Source organism: Pseudophryne corroboree, chromosome 3 (genome assembly GCF_028390025.1).
Source record: "Pseudophryne corroboree isolate aPseCor3 chromosome 3, aPseCor3.hap2, whole genome shotgun sequence".
Classification (NCBI taxonomy): domain Eukaryota; kingdom Metazoa; phylum Chordata; class Amphibia; order Anura; family Myobatrachidae; genus Pseudophryne; species Pseudophryne corroboree.
The window spans coordinates 53,394,482-53,418,678 of record NC_086446.1 but is presented as its reverse complement, the minus strand read 5'-3'; the positions used below and the strand labels follow the sequence as shown (position 1 = coordinate 53,418,678).

The window sequence follows — 24,197 nt, the reverse complement described above, 5'->3', positions numbered from 1 at the left end:
TTGCCGTGGAGATCCACGTATCTAACACTTCTCCAAATAGAGCCTGACCTGTGAAGGGTAGGTTCGCCACTGTTCTTGGATTCTGTATCCGCAGACCATTGGTGCAGCCAAAGTCCTCTGCGCGCCAAGACAGCCATAGAAGAAGCTCTTGCATTAAGGTTGCCAATGTCCTTCATGGCTTCTACCATGAGTACTGCAGAATCCTGTATGTGACGTAAAAATAATTAAATGTCACTCCTATCCAGAGAGTCAAATTCCTCTAACACTGTGCCTGCCCATTTCACTATGGCTTTAGAAATTCACGCACAAGCAATAGTGTGCCGCAAGGCCACCCCTGTAGCAGTGCAAATTGATTTGAGAGTAGTCTCAATCTTGCAGTCCGCTGGCTCTTTTGACACCGTTGAACAAGGAACAGGTAAAACTACCTTTTTTGACAATCGAGATACAGAAGCGTCTACTATAGGGGGATTTTCCCACTCTTTCCTGTCCTCTTCAGGGGAGGGAAAAGCAAGGAAAACCCTTTTTGGGATCTGGAATTTTTTCTCTGGGTTTTCCCAGGATTTTTCAAACAGGGAGTTCCTTAGACGCTGGGAACGTAAGGGAGAGTTTCTTAGTATCAGTAAAGTAAGCCTCCTTAACCTGCTCAGGTTCCTTCTCAGCAATGTGTAAAATGTCCCTAATGGCCTCAATCATGAGTTGCACCCCCTTAGCAAGGGATGCATCACCCCCCGGCATTCCATCACCGTCCCCTGTATCAGAGTCGGTATCCGTGTCGACTTGCATTATTTGGGCAAGAGCACGATTTTTGTGTGCAGGAGGGACAGACGTAGCTGGAGCTGAATATTTCATCACCTCCATAGACTGTTGCAAAACCTGTGTAACGGTTTCAGCATGGGACACCCTAGATGACACCTGGGATATCATATACCTTGTAGAATACACGCAAGGGTGTTCTATATGAGAAGGTTCAGAAGGTACATGGCAATCCTGGGTACAAGGGATAGATTCTTCCGGAGAAGATACACACTCTGCTACACAAGATACAGAATCCCTAGACATGGTAATGTGAAATATACAGTTTCACACACACAGGAAAATGTCACAGTTTCCTCCAGAGTACCTTCAGAGAAGCACAGAGTATTAGGAGCCAGCTGCACAGCGCCTCAGTAGGCAGACCATTATGATAAACTGCCGGCGCTGACTGAGTAACTTTACTAGGCTAACCAGTTAATAATATACACTCCCCCACCCCTGTCTATAACACCCTGGTACCACAGAGGATAGCTGGAGTTATCTGGAGGGCAGCGCTCCCTGTCAGCGTTCTGTGAAGCTGTGATCTGTAGGGAGAAAATGGCGCTGGTGAGTGCTGGATCCGTTCTGAGGAGAAGCCCCGCCCCCATGCAATTGTGCGTCTTCCCGCACTTATTGTATTATACTGGCTTGAGGTAGTTTTCAGCTAGCCGTAGAATCAGTCCCTGGGTAGCTACTGTGACCAGTGTAGGGTATAGGCGCAAGCTCAGGACGCTCCTCACAGCGTGCCGCTGAGCCCTCCGGAACGCAGCTTGTAAGAGCTGCGCTCCCACCCTTTTGCCACCTTCCCGCCTGGGAACCACTTACCGGGACTCTGGTGTTAGATTCACCACTCTTCTTTCTTCTGGCTCTGTTAGGGGATGGAGGCCGTGCTGCGGGAGTGAGCGGTCGCCTGGTGGGCTTGTGATCAGCACGCTCAGGAGCTCAGTGTCCTGTCAGCGGAGACAGGGGCCATTAACCTCAAGGGTTGGATCCTACTCCCCCTCTAAGTCCCACGAAGCAGGTAGGCTGTTGCCAATAAAACTAAGAGAATTCCTAGGAGCTCCACTATCTGTGACCGACTCCTCCAGGCATATTTTCTAAACTGAGTCTGGTAGGAGGGGCATAGAGTGAGAAGCCAGCCCACACTATTAAACTCTTAAAGTGCCAGTGGCTCCCAAAGGACCCATCTATACCCCATGGTACTAAATGGAACACCAGCATCCTCTAGGACGGAAGAGAAATATATATATCCCATGGTACTAAATGGAACCCCAGCATCCTCTAGGACGTAAGATATATATATATATATATATATATATAGATAGATACACCTATCTACATCACCCCCAGACCTTCTGCCTGTCTCCTTTATACAGGAGGATGGATTAGGTGCCTTCCCCCAGAGAAAGACTAAAAGACCATTGCTCCCCCAGCACTGACTCTACTGCCATTATGTCACAGCTGCACTGAGTATTATCAGCAAACTCACCTCCATGCATGTGTGTATGCATCATACTATTATGCTATACTGTACTTACCCCCCACGCCTGGCACTGTGACTGTGACAGCCCACTACAACTCTCTCCCGGTATCCCGGACATAAAACACCGCCTCCCTGTGCGTTCCACAGTACCTTCCGCTCTCTGCGTTCCAGGGCCGTCTCACTTCCGCCCTGTGCGTTCCAGAGCCGTCCCACTTCCGCCATGTGCGTTCCACCAGACTTCCGGTATTTTCATTTAACCTCATCAGATCATTTATCTCCGCCACCCGCGTTGTTGTTTATGCCTGTCCTTCTGCGGCAGCCGCGTTTTGGACGCTCCGCAGGAGACTGGCGGCAGGTGATGCCATTTTATTATTGCTATGGCTATTATTCTTACTGTACAGGTAGAGGAGACTCTAGTATGACTTTTCTATACTGCGGAGGGAGCAGACTCTGGTGTCCTGCTGCTGCTATTATTATTATTATTGTTGTGTAGGTAGATGAGACTGCATACCCTCCAACATGACCCGCCCCACTAGGTACAAAATGCTCTGTTTCTGGAATTCCCTCTTAATTTATTATTGCCATCACCTGTGAAGAAACAGCTTTCTTATCATTTAACTAGTTCAACACAGGTGATGGAAATCATAAATTAAGAGGGAAGTCCAGAAACAGAGCATTTTGTACCTAGTGGGGCGGGTCATGTTGGAGGGCCTGAGACTGTTGGCCTGTTATTATAATGCAGGTGGAGCATACCTGGGTGCCATTGATTTATAGTATGCATGCCGGGTGAGCAAACTCTGGTGTCCTGTGGTTGTCATACAGGTGCAGCTGAATGGTGTCCTGTTATCAGGGCCTGCAACAGAAATCTTGGGGCCCCATACAGTGGTACAGTATCTCTGGGGGCCCCTCAGAAGAGATATGTGTGTGTGTATATTTATTTATTAAAGTGCAACAGAATTTGCGCTATATAAGACAGTATTTATATAATCTCTTTCCCACACACCACAGTCTGCGTCTCCCTCTCTCCTTCCTCCCATACACCCCACAGTCTGGGGTAAATTTACTAAGGTGGGAGATTTTTAGAACTGGTGATGTTGCCCATAGCAACCAATCAGATTATATCTATTATCTGCTAGAAGCAGCTAGATAAATGGTTAGTAGAATCTGATTGGGTGCCATGGGCAACATTACCAGTTATAAAAATCTCCCACCTTAGTAAATTTACCCCTCTGTCTCTCCCCAATAACTCCATGCTGCATTCCCAGCTTCCCCAGCCCATCCCAAACTCTGTGTTCCCTCACCAATCCACTCTTACCCCAGTGAGAGACTCTACCTGTGCTGCACTCCCAGACCCAAACACTGCACAGCAGACCCTACCAGAAGAGGCCAGTGCAGGGCATGGAAATCCTGGCCAGCGGAGCTGCTGCCATGTCCCGTAACTGCCTGCAACAGAGCAGAACCTGGAAGAGCGGATGCACACTCGCTCCGCACAGTCATGGTGTATGAGAGGCTGCTGTCACTCTAAGACTGTGGCCACCCTTCCTATAGCTCGCTGCCCTATTTGGACAAGATGGATCACTTTCCTGCCGGGTACTTATTCATATACTTGGGGTCTCTCTGATCCTTGGGGCCCGGTACAGTTGTCCCCTTTGTACCCCCCTGTCGCCGGCCCTGCCTGCTATATCACAGGTGGTGGAGTCTGCAGGCTCCTTTTTCTTTACTGCAGGTGAAGGAGACGTTGGTGTCCTGTTATTACTATATCAGGTTGCTGCTACTATGGTACTGGTGGAGAGGACTCTAGTTTCCTGTTATAGTAAAACAGCTGTTGTCGACTCTGATGCCCTGTTATTATGGCAGCTGCTGCTAATACATATTTGCTAACGAGTGCCCAGGGAAATGAATTATGGATAATGGAGTTCAAGTACCGTAATAATAAAAAGTTAAATGTTTACACAAAGTTGTTTTCTGCAGTGGGGTACACTGTATTCCACAGGGAATAACAGGGTGTAGAGTAGGATCTTGATCCAAGGCACCAACAGGCTAAAGCTTTGACTGTCCCAGGATGCCTTGCACCGCCTCCTCTATAACCCCGCCTACGTGCACAGGAGCTCAGTTTGTAAGTTGGTGCTCTGCAGGCAGGACACTAACAGGGAGGGCTGCTCCAGCAGCCCTGAAAAGAGCTTTTATAAGAAGAAATAGAAGACTTCAAGGGCTGCAGCAGAGGCACTCATAGTGCTAGATGTCGTTCTGACATCTCATGCTGCAGCTCCATCACCTCCCCCGGCGGCGCTGTATACTCCCGCGCCCTGGTTGCCGGGTACTTACAGCAGAGGGCTCCGGTCTACGTTAGGACACACACACTCAGCGCTGCTCTCCGGGATCGCGTGGCTGCACCAAGGGAGGAGGTAAGAGGGTCCCCCAGGTGGGACCCACTGCAAATCGCGATCCACCGCGGTCCTTAGGAGACGGACCATCCGTGCTGGCGTGGACACTGTGCTCGTGCAGGGACCCCACTAGACCACCAGGGCAGGGGCACAGGTCGGTTTCTCTGAAAACCGTTTGTTTTATGGCCCACAGTACCCGGTGGTGAAGTCCAGCAAGGGAATAAGGCTCTGACCTGTAGCCCCTCCCCCAGCCACAGGGCGCCATTTACTGCTAATGCTCCAGCCATGGAGCTGCTTCTCTCTGCCTTCCTCACTCCCTGTCAGCGTTTGGGCGCCATTTCTCACATGCTGAGATGATTCTGGGACTGCTGGGCAATGTCTCCTCTGTAAAGCCGCGTGCATCCAGTGCTGTGCATTTACAGGACACTTAAGTATTCTACATGTTTTTAGACAGCGTTGGTTAAGAAAGAGTGCATACATTTAGGGATTTTTAGTACAATTACCCTGTGATATACATCCAGTTTTACCATACCTCCCAACTCCCGATTTTCGCTGGACAGTCCCGTTTTTTGGGGACTGTCCCGCTGTCTCACCCGCGGGCCGCAGTGTCCCACGGTGGGGGGCAGTTGGGAGTCTGTCTCTTGCTGCCCTGCTTAGCAGAGCAGCGGCGAATAGACGCTGTGCGCATGCGCACAGCTTCTATTCACTGGAGTCAGAAGGAGAGGGGGCATGCCAGCAGCTTTGCGTTTCACTGGTGTCTAAAATCCTACTTCCTCAGGAGCATGTATGATACATGCTCTTGAAGAAGCTGGATTTGAGACACCAGCGAAACGCGTTGAGCCCTTTCCACACCAACCTGCTCTTTGGAATTACTGCATATGCTGGCAATTATTGGTCACTCCTGCAATATTGGGACCCTTTTATTTGGTGCCCGATCCTAGCTGGAACCGGACGAACTCTGTGTATTATTCTTGAGGGGGACACCCTGCATACTTTGATCACTGACCCTAACTTCATGACTGCAAAGCTATTGGAACTATGCAATAACAGCCGATTAATGAGGTATTTCCAGTGAAAATAATCCCATCTCAGTGAATCCTAGCCAGCACCTGTGGAATATCATACCTGCAGTAATAATTCACCTTACAGGTCGTTAGTGTGGCATTTTATAATATTTATCTTAATTTTTTGTGATCCTTTTAAAATGTGTATACAATAAATGTGTATCTTTTTATAAACCATTCAGATGATTATTTAATACTCTTATACTTCATTAACAGCAAGCGCTGGTAAAACTCTCCTTCTGTCTTTTACTATATAGGGTAATTTACCATACCCATACCAGCTGCTATTGGTAGCGCACCCTAAACATTTTTCCCTTTTCAACAAAAGGCTAACCCTCGCCCGCCTAAGACCAAAGGGTCCTCTAAACGGGCCATTAGTTCCTCACAATCCACACATGTCCCGTATACTTCTTCCAATGAAGATGGCGCTTACACTGACCCCTCTGATACTGATCCAGATACTTCAGAAGGGGAGTCTCTGACACAAGTGGATGTTCCTGACCTCTTGGAGGCTATCAGGCTCGTTCTCCAAATTGAGGATGACTAGGAGCCTCCTACTACCTCTAAGAAACCAGATAAGTTTAAACGTCAGATGGTGACTAAATTATTGCTACCCCATTCTGACCACCTGGTTGACATATGTCAGGAATCCTGGGAATCTCCAGGAACAAATTTTGCACCATCAAAAAAGATGCTAGCTCGCTATCCCCTTGTGATGGTGCTGAGTAAAATTTGGGAAACGCCACCTCTGGTGGATTCTCCGGTCGCACGTCTGGTGGTGTCCTAAGCTCTGCCTGTCACTACCGTCACCTCCCTTAAGGAACCGATGGATAAACGTGTGGAGGGTTGCTTGAAGTCCATTTACACTCTTGCAGGGGATGTGCATAGACCCACTATAGCAGTTGCCTGGGCAGCGAAAGCTATTGAAGCCTGGGTTCAGAAAGTTGAAGCTGAATTACCTTCTATTTTTTCTGATAATGCCTTAGTGTCTTTCTTATATTGTTACTGCCTCTCATTACATTCAAGAGGCGGCATCTGATGCTGGTGTCCTGGCGGCCAAGGCGTCTACTACGTCCATTCTGGCTCGCAGGATTCTCTGGTTGCGGTCCTGGTCTGTTGACATGTACTCTAAGAAGACCTTGGAGGTAATACGTTTTAAGGGGAACATCCTTTTTGGGGACGACCTCAACAAGATAGTTGCTGATTTAGCATCGGCTAAGACTGGTTGCCTAGTTCTGCTCCTTCGGCTCCGAAGGATAAGAGTATTTCCTTTCGGCCTCCGGGTAAAGCAAAGGGTCAGGCGTACCACAACAAGGCTCGCTCTTCCAAACCCGCCAAGCCCAAACCATAACGTGCCTCAGCTGCCCATCAGCCTGCTTCCAAAACAGACAAGCCTGCTGCATGATCCCAGATCCCAGGGTGGGAGGCGGACTTCTACGGTTTGCTCAGGTATGGTTACAGACCACTTCGGATGCCTGGGTAAGGGAAGTAGTCACGGTTATGCCATATCTTTCCAGAAACGTCCCCCTCCTTGATTTTGCTCAACAAACATCCCTTCGGACGAGGTAAAAGCAAAGACGCTCCACCAGATGGAGCAAACTCTCCTGGATACAGGAATGATAGTGCCGGTGCCTCTGGCTCAGAGGGGCAGGAGGTACTGTTCCACGCTGTTTCTAGTCCCCAAACCGAATGGGTCTTCCCGGCCCATTCTCAACCTCAAGTCCTTGAACAAATTTGTGAAGGTTTCCAAGTTCCGTAAGGAAACTCTTCACTCTATTGTTCTGGCTTTGGAGCCTATGGATTATATGGTATCCCTGGACATACAGGATGCTTATCTCCATATCCCTATTGCCATGCCGCATCAGCAATACCTGCGCGCAACCTACATTACCAATTTCAGGCCTTACCACGGCTCCTCTAATTTTCTCCAAGGTCATGGAGGTTATGAGGACTCTACTCCGCCGTCGAGGCATCAGAATCCTACCGTATCTGGATGATTTGTTGATACTGGCGACCTCACCAGAGATTCTCCTTCATCATCTGGAACTGACGGTCCAATTCCTTCAAGCCCACGGATGGCTCATCAATTGGAAGAAATCCTCCCTGGTCCCTGCTCAGAGCATGGTTCACCTGGGAGCGTTGTTGGACACACACAAACAGTGATTGATTTTGCCTCCGGACAAGGTACTGAAACTCCAGGAAAAAAATCAGACGCTTCCTATCTCGCCCACGTGTGTCGATACACTCGGCGATGCAAGTGCTGGGTCTTATGGTATCAGCCTTCAACATGGTAGAGTACGCTCAATTTCACTCACGCCCTCTTCAGAGGTAAATTCTCTCCAGTTGGGACGGACTGCCTCACCTGATCAGGACTCGCATGATCTCCCTAACTCCGGAGGTTTGACTGCCTCTGTCCTGGTGGCTCCAGGATCAGCGACTGAGCGGGGGTCGTCCCTTCTGGATCCCCAACTGGGTCCTTCTGACGACAGGTACCAGTCTGAGGGGTTGGGAAGCGGTGTTGGAGCAACACTCTTTAAAGCCGGTGGACCAGGGAGGAATCTCTCCTCCCGATAAACATTCTGGAACTGCGGGCAATGTTCAGGGCTCTGACACTAGCCCTGCCTTGGATACAGAACAGACCTGTTCAAGTACAGTCAGATAACACCACCACGGGGGCGTACATAAATCTTCAAGGCGGCACTCGAAGCCGCATGGCACTGAGGGAAGTGTCGAGGATGCTTCAGTGGGCAGTGAGTCCTCAAAGCGGACTTCCTCAGTCGTCAGGACGTACACACCGGAGAGTGGAGTCTTCATCCAGAAGTTTTTCAACTCCTAGTGGACAAGTGGGGCCTACCAGATGTAGATCTGATGACGTCTTGACACAATCACAAGGTTCCGGTCTTCGGAGCAAGGAAAAGGGATTCTCAAGCAACGTTCGTGGACGCACTGGCAATTCCATGGAACTTTTGGCTGCTGTACATGTTCTCTCCGGTGCAACTCCTGCCCAGGGTGATAAGGAAGTTCAAGCAAAAAGGAGGAATACTACTTCTACTCGATCCAGCGTGGCCCAGAAGGCATTGGTTCTCAGACCTACAGGGTCTCGGTAGAGAGTCCTCTTCTACTTCCACAACGCCCAGACCTTCTCGCTCAGGGCCCTTGTGTCTACCAGGATTTGGCCCGACTGGCTTTGATGGCATGGCTCTTGAAGCTTCCGTCCTAAGGACCAAGGGTTGATGGCCCGCAAACCGGCTTCGGCTCGGATTTATTACAGGGTCTGGAATTCTTATTTTACATGGTGTGCTGCTAAGAATGTTGACGTATTCAAATTCAGTACTGCCAATCTGTTGGCCTTTTTACAACAGGGCCTGGATTTAGGCTTGTGTCTGGCCTCTCTCAAGGTTCATATTTCAGCCTTGTCTGTTTTGGTTTCAGAGAAAGATTGCTACTTTACCTGATGTCCATACCTTCAGTCAGGGTGCTCTACGAATTCAACCTCCATACGTTCCCCCGGTGGCTCCTTGGAATCTGTTGGTTGTTTTGGACGCCTTACAAAAGTCTCCTTTTGAACCCCTAGTGTTGGTGCACCTTAAATGGCTTACTCTTAAGGTCTTGTTTTTGCTGGCTATTGCCTCTGCTAGACGGGTTTCGGATTTAGGTGCCTTATCCTGTAGGTCACTGTACCTGATTTTTCAAACCCACCCTGGTTAGCTACCTGGTATGAGCCACGGCTGTGGCTCATTCCTGTTTGGCATTTTGGTTTTGTATTTTATGTTTTTAAAGTTGTCTTGCATGCCAGGATTTCCCGTTGCTCTGTTTTAGAATACTCTTGTCTGCTGCCGCTGGTGAGTCTATGTAATTGCAGCTTGTTCTCATGTGTTCAGCCTCACCTGGCTGCTAATTGTATCTTGTCAGTTTGGAGTCATGCAACAGGGCAGCTGCACTAGATAATTAATTAGGCCTCTCTGTTATATGCTGGCTCACTGCAGTTCGCAGATGCTGGTGATATTTCTAAGTTTTCAGTCTGCTTGAAGTCTGAGCTGGTTCCTGCCAGTCCCTGAGCTCCTGTATAGCAGTGTCTGACTAGCTGCTTCCTGTGTTGATTCCTGTGTCAGTCCCTGTGTCGATTCCTGTGTCTGATCCCGTGTCCTGCTGTGAGGCATTCCTGCCCTGAGGTACAGTGGCTTTGCCTGTCCCTAGTCAAGTTTCTGGCTTCCTGGTGTCCACCGGTCTGTCGTTTGGGATTCTGCCTGTCCTCCAGTTCTGAGAGTCGGTGTCGGCAGCATTGGGGTTCCTGTCCATTTGCCAGTATTCGTACCGGTTCCGTGAGTAGCGGCTCTGCCGCGTCCGTTGGCCTAGGCCGCTGTATTCCATTATTATTTCTGTCCCTGGTGTTTTGCAGACGGTTCTGCTTATGCTGTCACCGCCGGTACACAAAGGTATTGTGTCGGCGTGTGATCAGCATTTCCTTTGTTGTTCTTTTCCTTTGGCGGCAAGCCGCACATACATTTAGTTTTAGACTAGTTAGTAGCCCCTGGCTTTGGTTGTTTCAGTTAGAGGGCCCCTTGTTATCACCCTGCCTCGGATTTCCCTTTGTCTCTCATTAAGACCGGGGGGCATCGGAGTTGGGCAGACATAATCCGCCCTTCAAACGCGGCTGCCATGGGCTCAAGCAACCATAGTCTCGCAGGGGATTTCTGACAGCACGGGTGAGACAACGGAGTTAGGGCGCCAGGGGCTATTCCCTTTCCTTTCCCCTTTCCCAGCGTTACGTCCTGGTGCTCTGGACTCACTTCATAAACATCTCCCTTGTTCTGAGCACCAGGAACCTAACATTATCACCAGCCATACCACAAAAAAGAAATAAAACTTTTTTTTTCTTTTTTGGCCCAGTCCAGTGTCTAGTCTAGAGATCCAGTCCGGTGTTTAGAGATCCAGTCCGGTGTTTAAAAAAAAAATTCTAGTCTTGCCTTGTCTAGTCTTGCCTTGTCTAGTTTTAAATCCTCCTATGTCAACTATGCAAGCCCTGCAGGCATCTCTCTCAGCCCTGACCTCTGCTGTCAGTGCTCTGAAACCTGAGCGACTAGAAGTTTTGCAGCAATCTTTGAAGCAACTGCAAAACCTTCTGACTAAAATCTTGCTCATCTTGCCAGAAGTCGTTGAGAGTACATCTATCTCTAAAGAGACTCTTGTTCACAATATGGTGACAAGAGAATCCTCTGGTTTAATTGAAGAGAAAAGGTTTAAAAGTTTTCTGCGGCCCAGGCTCTCAGAAGAGGAGCGTCTGCGTCGCAGAAACTTAAACTTGTGCCTATATTGTGGGGGTTTAGGCCACTATCTGCAGACCTGTGAGTTGCGCAAGCCAAAGTGTGGTGACGAGTCTTTCCCTCTGGCCAAGTTGAGTCAGGATACAAGACCTACTCCTATCTCTACTGTGGCAGAGGTACTTGTCACACAACCTACACTAAAAAGCTCTCTGTCCTATAATTGGGGTCCTTGGGCAAGGGAGCCCCAATATAGATTCAGGAATCAAAAGAGAATGTTTCTCTCCTCTCTTGAGGTTCCGGTTGAAGCAGAGTTGCAAGCTCCTGGAGTGCTGCCCGTAGCCCAGGGTCCTGGAGTGCTGCCCGTTGCCCAGGGTCCTGGAGTGGTGCCCGTAGCCCAGGGTCCTGGAGTGGTGCCCGTAGCCCAGGGTCCTGGAGTGGTGCCCGTAGCCCAGAGTGCTGGAGCGGTACCCGATGCCCAGAGTGCTGGAGCGGTACCCGATGCCCAGAGTGCTGGAGCGGTACCCGATGCCCAAGCTTATAGAGGGACATCAAATATTGTATCTCAGGTTTCCATACCAGAAGGGGTCTCAGAAGCTGTTACCCCAGGTAGGGACTTGAAGAGCGTAACCCCAGAAAGGTTACCTAAAACCATTGTGCTAGAAGAGAACTCGAGAAGCAAAACCCAGAAGGGATATTTGAAGTAATATCCCCAAGTGGGGTCTCGAGAGACGCAGCCTCTAAGAAGGGTCTAGAGGTCGCTTCCCCAGAAAAGAACTTAAGAGGCGTAGCATTAGTGGAGGTGCTGAAGGTTATAGCTTCAGCAAAAGTCCCGGAAGCCACAGTCCCAGGAGAAGTTTCGATAATTATTGACTCAGAGAGGGAGGCCGATGGCTCGGTCCCAGTGGGGGAGGCCGACGGCTCGGTCCCAGTGAAAGAATCCGAGGTGCTGACCCCAGCGGGGTTCCCGGAGGCCACTGCCCCAGCGGGGTTCCCGGAGGCCACTGCCCCAGCGGGGTTCCCGGAGGCCACTGCCCCGGGTGGGGTTCAGAAAGTCACTGCCCCGGGTGGGGTTCAGAAAGTCACTGCCCCGGGTGGGGTTCAGAAGGTCACTGCCCCGGGTGGGGTTCAGAAGGTCACTGCCCCGGGTGGGGTTCAGAAGGTCACTGCCCCGGGTGGGGTTCAGAAGGTCACTGCCCCGGGTGGGGTTCAGAAGGTCACTGCCCCGGGTGGGGTTCAGAAGGTCACTCCCCCGTGTGGGGTTCAGAAAGTCACTGCCCCGGGTGGGGTTCAGAGAGTCCCAGCCTCGAGTCAGGTCAATAGTGACCAGGTCCTAGCAAAGCACTCCAGTCAGTCAGATGGGAAGGAAACAGATCCTGACTGTGTTGATATCTCAACATCCATAATTTTTGATGGGGACTTAGCCCAATTTCTGGCGCTTTTCAAACACTATTACACTATTATGTTGTCTAGACCATTTCTGGGCATCACTTCAGAGAACCTTGTGCTTTATCTGATTTATTCTTTTAGAGGAGAGCCTTTTGAGTGGGCGACCAGCCTAATGAAAGCTGAAGATCCCATTCTTCAGGATCCCCCAGCATTCAGTGATGCAATTATTAGAAGATATGGTTCCAAAGAAATTGGTTCAGGTTCCTCTAAGTCACCCGTCTTGTCTGCTGAGAGTCCACCAAATACTGTAAACTCGGCACAAGAGTCCCAGCCTGTTGTTTTGACTGCAGGATGTGCTTTTCTGACGACTTCTTCTAATAATAGTACTTTACCAGAAAGTTCAGCTCCCAAGGGTAAGAAACCTGTCTCTGATTTGAACGCAGCCTTGCTGGGTGGTACCATCAGTTCAGACAATGGCCCTCATTCCGAGTTGTTCGCTCGTTCTTTTTCATCGCATCGCAGTGAAAATCCGCTTAGTACGCATGCGCAAAGTTCGCACTGCGACTGCGCCAAGTAACTTTACTATGAAGAAAGTATTTTTACTCACGGCTTTTTCTTCGCTCCGGCGATCGTAATGTGATTGACAGGAAATGGGTGTTACTGGGCGGAAACACGGCGTTTCAGGGGCGTGTGGCTGAAAACGCTACCGTTTCCGGAAAAAACGCAGGAGTGGCCGGAGAAACGGTGGGAGTGCCTGGGCGAACGCTGGGTGTGTTTGTGACGTCAACCAGGAACGACAAGCACTGAACTGATCGCACAGGCAGAGTAAGTCTGGAGCTACTCTGAAACTGCTAAGTAGTTAGTAATCGCAATATTGCGAATACATCGGTCGCAATTTTAAGAAGCTAAGATTCACTCCCAGTAGGCGGCGGCTTAGCGTGTGTAACTCTGCTAAATTCGCCTTGCGACCGATCAACTCGGAATGAGGGCCAATGTTTGGGGAATTACTTTGGTCAGACCTAAAGAGCTTTGTAAAAAGAAGAAGAAGAAAAAGAAATAATTTTTGACTCTTGCCTTGATAAAAAAAAAAAAATATTTTTTTTTTCTCCTTGTCTTGTGTCCAGTGGCCACCATCAAGGGGAGGGCACTGTTACAAGTTGTTGCTACAGCTTGTTTTTGTTTTCTTGTCTGTTAGACCAGTGTGTCAGGTCTTTTTTTGTATCCCTTGTTCTGGATAGTCTGAATTTTGGGGTCTTTTGACCCCTCCTCAAGGGGGGGGGGTAATGTTATGAGCCATGGCTGTGGCTCATTCCTGTTTTGCATTTTGGTTTTGTATTTTATGTTTTTAAAGTTGTCTTGCATGCCAGGATTTCCCGTTGCTCTGTTTTAGAATACTCTTGTCTGCTGCCGCTGGTGAGTCTATGTAATTGCAGCTTGTTCCCATGTGTTCAGCCTCACCTGGCTGCTAATTGTATCTTGTCAGTTTGGAGTCATGCAACAGGGCAGCTGCACTAGATAATTAATTAGGCCTCTCTGTTATATGCTGGCTCACTGCAGTTCGCAGATGCTGGTGATATTTCTAAGTTTTCAGTCTGCTTGAAGTCTGAGCTGGTTCCTGCCAGTCCCTGAGCTCCTGTATAGCAGTGTCTGACTAGCTGCTTCCTGTGTTGATTCCTGTGTCAGTCCCTGTGTCGATTCCTGTGTCTGATCCCGTGTCCTGCTGTGAGGCGTTCCTGCCCTGAGGTCCAGTGGCTTTGCCTGTCCCTAGTCAAGTTTCTGGCTTCCTGGTGTCCACCGGTCTGTCGTTTGGGATTCTGCCTGTCCTCCAGTTCTGAGAGTCGGTGTCGGCAGCATTGGGGTTCCTGTCCATTTGCCAGTATTCGTACCGGTTCCGTGAGTAGCGGCTCTGCCGCGTCCGTTGGCCTAGGCCGCTGTATTCCAATATTATTTCTGTCCCTGGTGTTTTGCAGAGGGTTCTGCTTATGCTGTCTGTTAGGCGCCGGGGTCCGCTCGTCGGTGCGGCCCGGCGCCTAGCAACCAGGGACGCCGTGCGCGTACAGCCGCCGGCTCCCTGGCAACGCTAGACGCCGGGCGCACGGAGCCGCACGGACCCTAGCAACGGGGACGCCACTGGCGGACCGCGTTCCCCGTTGCTGGGTCCATTTAAATTAATAGGGCACCTGTTTCCTGGCCGTGCAGCAAGGCAGCTGCACGGCATTTAATCCAATCAGCCTCTGAACAGCTGATTGGAGGACTCCCTGTTAAGTACACTTCCAGGGCTTCTCACAGACGCTGGTAATAGCTTCCTGCATGCTGTATCTGTTTGCTGAGAGTGTTTCCAGTCCTGCTGTACCCGGTCGTTCTTGTCCTCAGTTGTCCTGTACTCGGAAGTCGTCATCTGTTCCTGGAGTCCTGACTGAGCACCTTTAAACATCCAGTGGTGTTCGTGAGTCACTGCGTAGCCGTGTGTTGCGGCTTGGCCGCTTTATTACTTATTATTTATTATTTGTGTTTCGGAGCTTTTGCGGAGGATTCCGCTCCCACAGATCCACTCTGGTATCCAGCGGTGCTGCGTAGGAGTAACGGACTAGTGGATTTTGGTTGTCCTTTTATCTGGCGGTTTTTCCGCGCATACTTCTGGTTTGGTTAGTTAGCTTGTTGCCCCTGGCCTGTTGTCAGTCAGAGGTCCTCTTGTCATCATCCTGCCTCGGATTTCCCTTTGTCTCTCACTAAGACCGGGGGGCACCGGAGTTGGGCAGACATAATCCGCCTTTCAAACGTGGCTGCCAGGGGCTCAAGAAACCATAGTCTCGCAAGGGATTTTCGATAGCACGGGTGAGACAATAGAGTTAGGGCGCCAGGGGCAACTAGTCTTTCTAGCTCCCGTAACCAGCATTCCCCTTCCAGTACTCTGGCCATTGTCATTAGATCTCCTCCGGTCAGGAGTACTGGAATCATAACACTGTCACCGCCGGTACACAAAGGTATTGTGTCGGCGTGTGATCAGCATTTCCTTTGTTGTTCTTTTCCTTTGGTGGCAAGCCGCACATACATTTAGTTTTAGACTAGTTAGTAGCCCCTGGCTTTGGTTGTTTCAGTTAGAGGGCCCCTTGTTATCACCCTGCCTCGGATTTCCCTTTGTCTCTCATTAAGACCGGGGGGCATCGGAGTTGGGCAAACATAATCCGCCCTTCAAACGCGGCTGCCATGGGCTCAAGCAACCATAGTCTCGCAGGGGATTTCTGACAGCACGGGTGAGACAACGGAGTTAGGGCGCCAGGGGCTATTCCCTTTCCTTTCCCCTTTCCCAACGTTACGTCCTGGTGCTCTGGACTCACTTCATAAACATCTCCCTTGTTCTGAGCACCAGGAACCTAACACTACCTAAGGTGGTGTCTTCTTTCCACCTTAACTAAGAAATTGTAGTTCCGGCATTTACCTCTCCAGGTTTGTCCTCCAAAGAGAATTCTTTGGATGTGGTACGGGCTCTCCGTATTTATGTGAAAAGAACAGTCTCTGTTCGGAAATCTGACTCTGTTTGTTCTTTTTGGTTTTCATAAACGTGGCTGGCCTGCTAATAAGCAGACCTTGGTCAGATGGACTAGAATGGTGATTGCACAAGCTTATGTACAGGCTGGCCTTCCAGCTCCTGATACCATTAAAGCCCATTCTACTCGGTCTGTTGGAACTTCTTGGGCGGCAGTGAACACGTTCATAAGGTTCTGTGCCTTCGATACTTCCGTCTCCCAGGATGCCTCCTTTGGACGCCGGGTTCTTGTGTCTGCTACAGTGCCCTCCCATGAGGAACTGCTTTAGGACATCCCCAATGTCATTCCCTGTGAAATACAGTGTACCCCGCTGCAGAAAAGGAGATTTATGGTAAGAATTTACCTTTGTTAAATCTCTTTCTGTGAGATACACTGGATTCCACAGGGTGTCCACCCTGACGCACTTAGCTTCTTTGTGTTTATATGTCATTAGCCGCTGGTACTTTCTCCTGTCGTGAGAATGTGGGCGAGCGCAACAGAGCCACTTGCGGTCAGCCTGACTGCCGGGCATTTGATCGCTCGGGATCCCGGCATTGGTTTGGTGATCCAGATTGTCGGTCACATGACCAGATCCCAATGTTACATAGGTCATACAGACCAAAGTTTTACTCACTCCATTCAATGCTCTTTCCATAGTGTTCATTCTAGCACCCTGCACCTGTCACCACACGTGCAGTTCTTTCTTGCCTGGGGTGTCACTCTCTGCTTTGGTGCTTCTAGATACAGACCAGATTGTGCTAGAAGCACCAGAGCAGAGAGCGACACCCCAGGAAGGAAAGAGGAATTGCACATGTTGTGACAGGTGCAGAATGCTAGCTTTAACACTACTTTTCATTTAATATTCTTTACTACCCGTTGTCATATCGCTTTTTTTTATTTTATTTTTTTTAGTCTAATCCGGACTCTGATTTATTGTTTAAGAATGTCTTTATTTTGTCAGATTAAGGCCTGGAAATAATAAAAATATTGTTTGACGGTATCTTCGTTACAATAAGATAGAACCATATTTTAGACTTCCTTATGGGCATTTAATACTAATGAACATACACTAGACTCGCAATATAGAAAAATAAACTTTTTAAAGAGAATCAGTGCAATATGTTTTAAATTCTTGTGAATAAATAATGGATTATTAATACATATCGATGGAGAGTGAATGACGTAGGAATGTCTTTTTTTTTTTGTTTTCTTCCTATCTCTCGAATCTAAATGATTATCCTCCAGGAAATGTCTTCTCCCAGCCTACAGAAACATGGCCGCCAGGCCTTTCAAACATGAATGTTACACCAGCAGGGCAGTGGTCGGCTAATTGGGGCATGTTGCAAGTTTTTGATCCATGTGGAGATGCAGATCGTCCAAGACTGCTGGAATTCAGTGTTGGTTAAACTGTCTCATTTTCTTTGCTGTCCTCTCCCTGGTTCTCCCCTGTTTGAATCCCATCTCTAAATGAGAAAGCTCCCAGCACAATCTTGCATATGCCCATCCTATTCTAAGTCGCAGGGAACTGCCCTGTTTTATTGGAGTGTTGTGGGTGTGTGTCAATAGCTCTGTATGGTTCTGAGATGTGCGCAAGGGGAAGCAAAGCCTGTTCCAGACAGATCTCTTGCATGTCCTCCTGCAGATGTACGAAACTCGCATTAGCATAAACCTAGTAAATCCGTCTGCCAGGGCGCTCTGCAACTTACAGCCACTTTGGGGTGCCACCATACCACACTTACAGCCACTTCCGGGTGCCACCATAATTAATGGGTGCCTGACAGAGCAATTCAATTGTTTTGGGTGCCCATTGATGACCATTTTTTGTCACGGCCAAAAACACCAGACTTTGCGCACATCTCTTCCCACTGGGGCTACTAGGAGGCCCAAGGGCTGGTGGGAGATGTAGTTCTCCCAGCGGCCGGCTCCATGGGGGGGGGAATGACGCTGGTCACACACACTCATGTGCACACATACTTACACTCACAGATACTCTCACACACTGCATACTCCTGAAAATCGTGTGCCCATTGATGATCATGTTTTGCGCACATCTCTAGTATGGAGAGGTGGTGTGATGTAATAGCGCTACCATGCAATTATATCCTTATGCATCATTGCTGCAGTCGTGCCATACAGCCCCTGTTGGTGCGCCAGGTGCCGCACGAGGAGACTCTGTTGATTAATTTGATATGACACTTGTATATCTGCGTGCGACTGAGTCTCTGGGAGGAATTGAATTGGGTGCGAAGTTTAGAGAGGTAAATAACTCTGCGTACCTCGTGCCCAATTTTGGATTACCACGAGTATGAGCACTTCCAATACCCGCAGTATACAATAAAAAAAATTAAAAAAAAAAAAAAATGGTTTTGGAGATTCCAGAACTGATAACCCTGAGGCCACTCAACAGCCTGGTGGTCTCTCTTCCATCTTCCCACTGGGGCTACTAGGAGGCCCAAGGGCTGGTGGGAGATGTAGTTCTCCCTGCGGCCGGCTCCATGGGGGGGGATGACGCTGGTCACACACACTCATGTGCACACATACTTACACTCACAGATACTCTCACACACTGCATACTCCTGAAAATCGTGTGGCACTCCCGGCCTCCCAAAAGAGTGGGCAAGTCTCCCGGCTGGACGCCCTCATCCCCAGCAGTTCCAGCGTTCTGGGGGGGTGGGTTTGATGATGCAATTAGCACTGAATGGCGTCATTGTGGCCCCTATGATGACGTGGTCACGCCCCCACCACGACCCCTCATGCATCGCCACAGCCCCTGCTGCACTGACCTGGCTACCCTCTCCAGAGTGTTGACATGAAGGGGCGAGAGAGAGAGAGATGGAAGGGGGGGAGTAAGAAGAGTGGGGAATGATGGGATAATGAAGGGAGAATTGGGAGGGTAGGAATGAGAAGAGAAAGATAGATAAAAGGTAGTGACACAGAGATAGGAGGTGGTAGGGATGGTGGAGTACAGAGAGAACAGTAGCTATTGACCCAGCGAAAGGCAGGTGAAATACTAGTACAGGTTGAGTATCCCTTATCCAAAATGCTTGGGACCAGAGATATTTTGGATATCGGATTTTTCCGTATTTTGGAATAATTGCATACCATAATGAGATATCATGGTGATGGGACCTAAATCTAAGCACATAATGCATTTATGTTACATATACACCTTATACACACAGCCTGAAGGTCATTTTAGCCAATATTTTTTATACCTTTGTGCATTAAACAAAGTGTGTCTACATTCACACAATTCATTTATGTTTCATATACACCTTATACACACAGCCTGAAGGTCATTTAATACAATATTTTTAATAACTTTGTGTATTAAACAAAGTTTGTGTACATTGAGCCATCAAAAACAAAGGTTTCACTATCTCACTCAAAAAATTCTGTATTTCGGAATATACCGTATTTCGGAATATTTGGATATGGGATACTCAACCTGTAATACCATACTGTTGTCTTCTGCCGCTTTCCTCTGCCTTTTGCTGTTTGCAGCACTCTGACCATGGCAGATGATTGTCATGAGCTGCAGCAGACGTAGGGTAAGTGCTGGAAACCTGTCACAGCCTTCATATCTATAGGAAACTGTTTCATATAGGACAGGGGTCATGGATGTCAAACGACCCTTCTTGTATATTTTGGACAATGAATCTTTGAGGGAAAAAATAGGTGCATTTTTTTCTGTTTAATGATGTCACTCTTATTAAACCTGTTTTACAGAGTATGGAAGAAAACATCTGCTGACCCTGTGTTAGAATTTCTGACCAGCAAGCAGAAGATCCTGGCACTCGCCAACAAGATCATTCAGCTACTGACTGGAGAGGTGACTGCTGGGACTCGGACATTATACAGTAACACCGGGGGATGTGACTGGAGAGGTTACTGCTGGAATGGGACATTATACAGTAACACCAGGGGATGTGACTGGAGAGGTTACTGCTGGAATGGGACATTATACAGTAACACCAGGGGATGTGACTGGAGAGGTTACTGCTGGAATGGGACATTATACAGTAACACCAAGGGATGTGTCTGCTGGGAATGGGACATTATACAGTAACACCAGGGTATGTGCCTGCTGAGAATGGGGCATTTATACAGTAACACCGGGGGATGTGACCGGAGAGGTGACTGCTGGGAATGGGACATTATACAGTAACACCAGGGAATGTGACCGGAGAGGTAACTGCTGGGAATTGGACATTATACTGTAACACCAGGGGATGTGTCTTGAGAGGTGACTGCTGGGAATGGGGCATTATACAGTACACCGGGGGATTTGTCTGGTTGATGACTGGAGAGGTGACTGCTGGGAATGGGGCATTATACAGTAACACCGGGGGATGTGTCTGGGTGATGACTGGAGAGGTGACTGCTGGGAATGGGACATTATACAGTAACACCAGGGGATGTGTCTGGGTGATGACTGGAGAGGTGACTGCTGGGAATGGGACATTATACAGTAACACCAGGGGATGTGTCTGGGTGATGACTGGAGAGGTGACTGCTGGGAATGGGGCATTATACAGTAACACCGTGGGATGTGTCTGGGTGATGACTGGAGAGGTGACTGCTGGGAATGGGACATTATACAGTAACACCAGGGGATGTGTCTGGTTGATGACTGGAGAGGTGACTGCTGGGAATGGGGCATTATACAGTAACACCGTGGGATGTGTCTAGGTGATGACTGGAGAGGTGACTGCTGGGAATGGGACATTATACAGTAACACCAGGGGCTTGTGTCTGGGTGATGACTGTATCATTGTGTTTGTCAGGTTCCTATAAGGTGTGAGGATGTCACTGTCTATTTCTCCATGGAGGAGTGGGAGTATATAGAGGAACACAGGGGTCTGTACAAGGACGTGATGATGGAGAATCACCGGCCCCTCACATCACTGGGTAAGAGGAGACTGTCATGTAGTGTAATGGAGAGAGCAGCTATGGGGCCACCTAGATACACATCATCTGATAATCACATATATATACAATGTACTCAGTCACTGTGTGTCTCCTACAGATGGGGCCAGTAACAGGAATACCCCAGAGAGATGTCCCCATCCTCTGTATTCCCAGGACCATACAGAGGAGAATCACAATATCCCACAGGAGGGTCAGGTAGGTGGGATTAAGGATCTTACCAATTTTTTTTGTTTTGTTTTAAAAGGCAAAATACCAAACTCTCTTTTCATGATATGATCTGTTAAAGTAATTTTATTGTTTTGTGGTTTATTTAGGATGAAGCCCTGGTTCATATTAAGATAGAGTTTATAAAAGAGGAGTAGGAGACGTTTGTGAGGGGTGATCAGCTGTGTAAGGAGGAGGAAATCCCTACAGCGATCAGCACAGGTGAGTAATCATTACTAAGTACAGAGACACATATTCTCCTTTTTCAGTCACTACAGCAATCTCTCTCACTAATGAGAACAAAGTATCTGCTCAAAGGTGGAGTCAGGAGCCATCAGCCCCTGTTATACTCCTTCTCTCTCCCTCACATCATGTCACTGTGTGTTACCAGCCCAGAGATCTGACCAGTGTCCTCCCCACACTCTCTGGTGTATCATACATCAGGAGCCATCAGCCCCTATTATACTCCTGCTCTCCCCCTCACATCATGTCACTGTGTGTTACCAGCCCAGGGATCTGACCAGTCTCCTCCCCACACTCTCTGGTGTATCTCATACATCGGGAGCCATCAGCCCCTATTATACTCCTGCTCTCCCCTCACATCATGTCACTGTGTGTTACCAGCCCAGAGATCTGATCGGTCTCCTCCCCACACTCTCTGGTGTATCTCATACATCAGGAGCCATCAGCCCCTATTATACTCCTGCTCTCCCTCTCACATCATGTCACTGTGTGTTACCAGCCCAGAGATCTGACCAGTCTCCTCTCACCACTCTCCGGAGTATCTCCTACATCAGCACAAGGGAAGTTGCCAGAGTGATGCAATCACTATATAATAGACTGCATGTTACATTTCCTATGTTTCCCTTGGCAATACCACATATGACATTAGCCACAATTTTCCTGTGTATAATAACTGAATTTCTCTTACGTCCTAGAGGATACTGTGGTCCACATTAGTACCATGGGCACTTTAAGAAATTAATAGTGTGGGCTGGCTCCTCCCTCTATGCCCCTCCTACCAGACTTAGTTTAGAAAATCTGCCCAGAGGAGCTGGTCATGCTTTGGATAGCTCCTAAAGAGTTTTCTACATTTATTTTCTCTTTTTGTTATTTTCAGTCAGGGCTGTTTAGGCAACAGCCGGACTGCTTCGTGGGACTTAGTGGGGAGAACGGCCCAAATTCCAGAAGAGTTAATGGTCCCGTTTCTCATGCTGGCAGGACACTGAGCTCCTGAGGGAGCCATTTGCAAGCCACACCATGGTGCAGCGTACCCTCCCGCAGCACGCCGCCACCCCCTGACAGAGCCTGAAGAAAGAAGAGTGGTGAGTACAACGCTGGCGCTCCGGTTAGCGGGTCGCTGGCGGGTATGGTGGCACTAAGGTAGGAGCGCAGCTCTCATTACATGCTGCGCTTCGGGGGAGGTTCAGATGGACACGCTGTGGCGGGGTCCCGCTGTGAGGGGCGCACTGGATCTCCCACTTTACCCACACTGGCAGCAACACGCAGTGCTAACAGTGTTTGGACATCTAGTTGGTACTGTGATAAATTCCCCAGGGCCAGTATAAACATTAAGTGCGGGAAGCCGTGTGCCATTTTAGGGGGTCGGGCTTCCCACTGAGCGGTTCCAGCGTCTCTCCGGCGCCATTTCCTCTTCAGCCCTGAGTAAGGCAGAACTGCTGAAGACGCGCAGCCCCTCTGACCAGACCCTACGTTCCACTGTGGTACCAGGAGGTCGTAGTTAAGGGGGGGGAGCAGTGTGGTGGTTGTTAACACTACACTGGTGCACATATATTGCGACCCAGCTTAGTTTACTACTGCTGACAGGGACGGTGTGTGGCTGGCTCTAATCTGTGTCTCTCTTAGACTCTGTTTATATATACTGAGGTTTTCCCCATTGTGGTGTGGGTGTGTGTTTAGGTGTCCCTTACAATGTCCAGGGACTGTGTTTCTTGTACAGCTGAATGTCTCTCATCTCCTAGGGACCCACTACCCTGTACTCAGGATAGTGTGCACTCCCAGTCCAGTGGGGCTGAACCCCCGTGGTTGGCTTCCATTAAAGGGATGATTTCAAATATTTCCACAAAGCTGTCTAATAATGAAAAGGAAACACAATTCTTGAGGCAGTCTATGGATGACCTGATACATAGAGATTCAGCTCCTTTACCTACACCCCACACTCCAGCCATTTGCCCACAAAAACTTACCCTGGCCCAAATAATGCAGGGTGACACGGATCCTGATACATCAGATCATGAGGAGGGTGAAATAGATGCGAGTGGGGGTGATGCTGTCCTGTCACAGGGTATTCAGGCCCTTATTGAAGCTGTCAGAACTCTGTTACACATCCCTGACAAGGCTGAGGAGGAATCTTACTTTAATACAAAGAAGAAATCCTCTGTTACTTTGCCCGCTTCAAAGGAATTAAATGCCCTCTTTGAAGAAACGTGGGTAAACCCTGACAAGAAGTTTCAAACCCCTAAGAGACTGATTTCTTCCTTTCCTTTTCCTGCAGAGGATAGGAAGAAATGGGAAAATCCACCGATTGTGGATGCATCTGTATCCAGGTTATCGCTTATGGTGGTCTTACCGGTTCCTGTGGCGGCGTCCTTAAAAGACGCAGCTGACCGCAAGATTGAGACCACTCTCAAATCTTTATACACTTCGGCTGGGGTGGCCCAGAGACCTACTATTGCTTGTGATAAGAAGGATTGAGTGATAAAAAAAAATGTTCACATTTAATTAGGTATGAAATTAAAACCACATTAAAAACTCATTCAGAAAATGATAAATGAAAATAAACTTAAAGGGTACAGTTACAACTGCCTATATTATTGTGATCCGTTCCTGTTTATAATAAACTGGATTGCAGATGGGTGAGAAAAAAGGGAGATGGACTGACGGCGCAGTCTCGCCAATAAACTTTACCACAATAGACTGCTAGAGGTGTAGTCCCTTGAGAGTGTCTCTTATATTTACTCAAAACCAGCCAAGGTTAGTGATCCTCATTGCATCGCGGTGTCCTCCTTGTATGTAGAGGGTTGGTGGTGCTCCAGATCTTATAAATCACCTCAATTTTTCTGCTGATGTAAAAGTCCAGTATTGGTCCGGGTACACATAGGCAGTGATGGTTTGGTAAATGTTGACCCAAATAGCCTCCT

General features: G+C 48.7%; 2 protein-coding genes across 2 annotated transcripts in view; one reads left to right on the top strand and one right to left on the bottom strand.

Moving 5' to 3' along the window:
* The window catches only part of LOC135057152 (zinc finger protein 585B-like), a 162,827-nt gene extending 160,340 nt beyond the window's left edge, over positions 1-2,487 (bottom strand). Inside the window, exon 1 of the mRNA XM_063963051.1 lies at positions 2,331-2,487. The gene's annotated coding sequence lies outside the window, so the exon portion shown is untranslated. The remainder of the gene's footprint in view (positions 1-2,330) is intronic.
* The window catches only part of LOC135054716 (oocyte zinc finger protein XlCOF6.1-like), a 29,003-nt gene continuing 7,211 nt past the window's right edge, over positions 2,406-24,197 (top strand). Inside the window, exons 1-5 of the mRNA XM_063958000.1 lie at positions 2,406-2,630; positions 19,630-19,732; positions 20,688-20,811; positions 20,930-21,027; positions 21,147-21,258. The gene's annotated coding sequence lies outside the window, so the exon portion shown is untranslated. The remainder of the gene's footprint in view (positions 2,631-19,629; positions 19,733-20,687; positions 20,812-20,929; positions 21,028-21,146; positions 21,259-24,197) is intronic.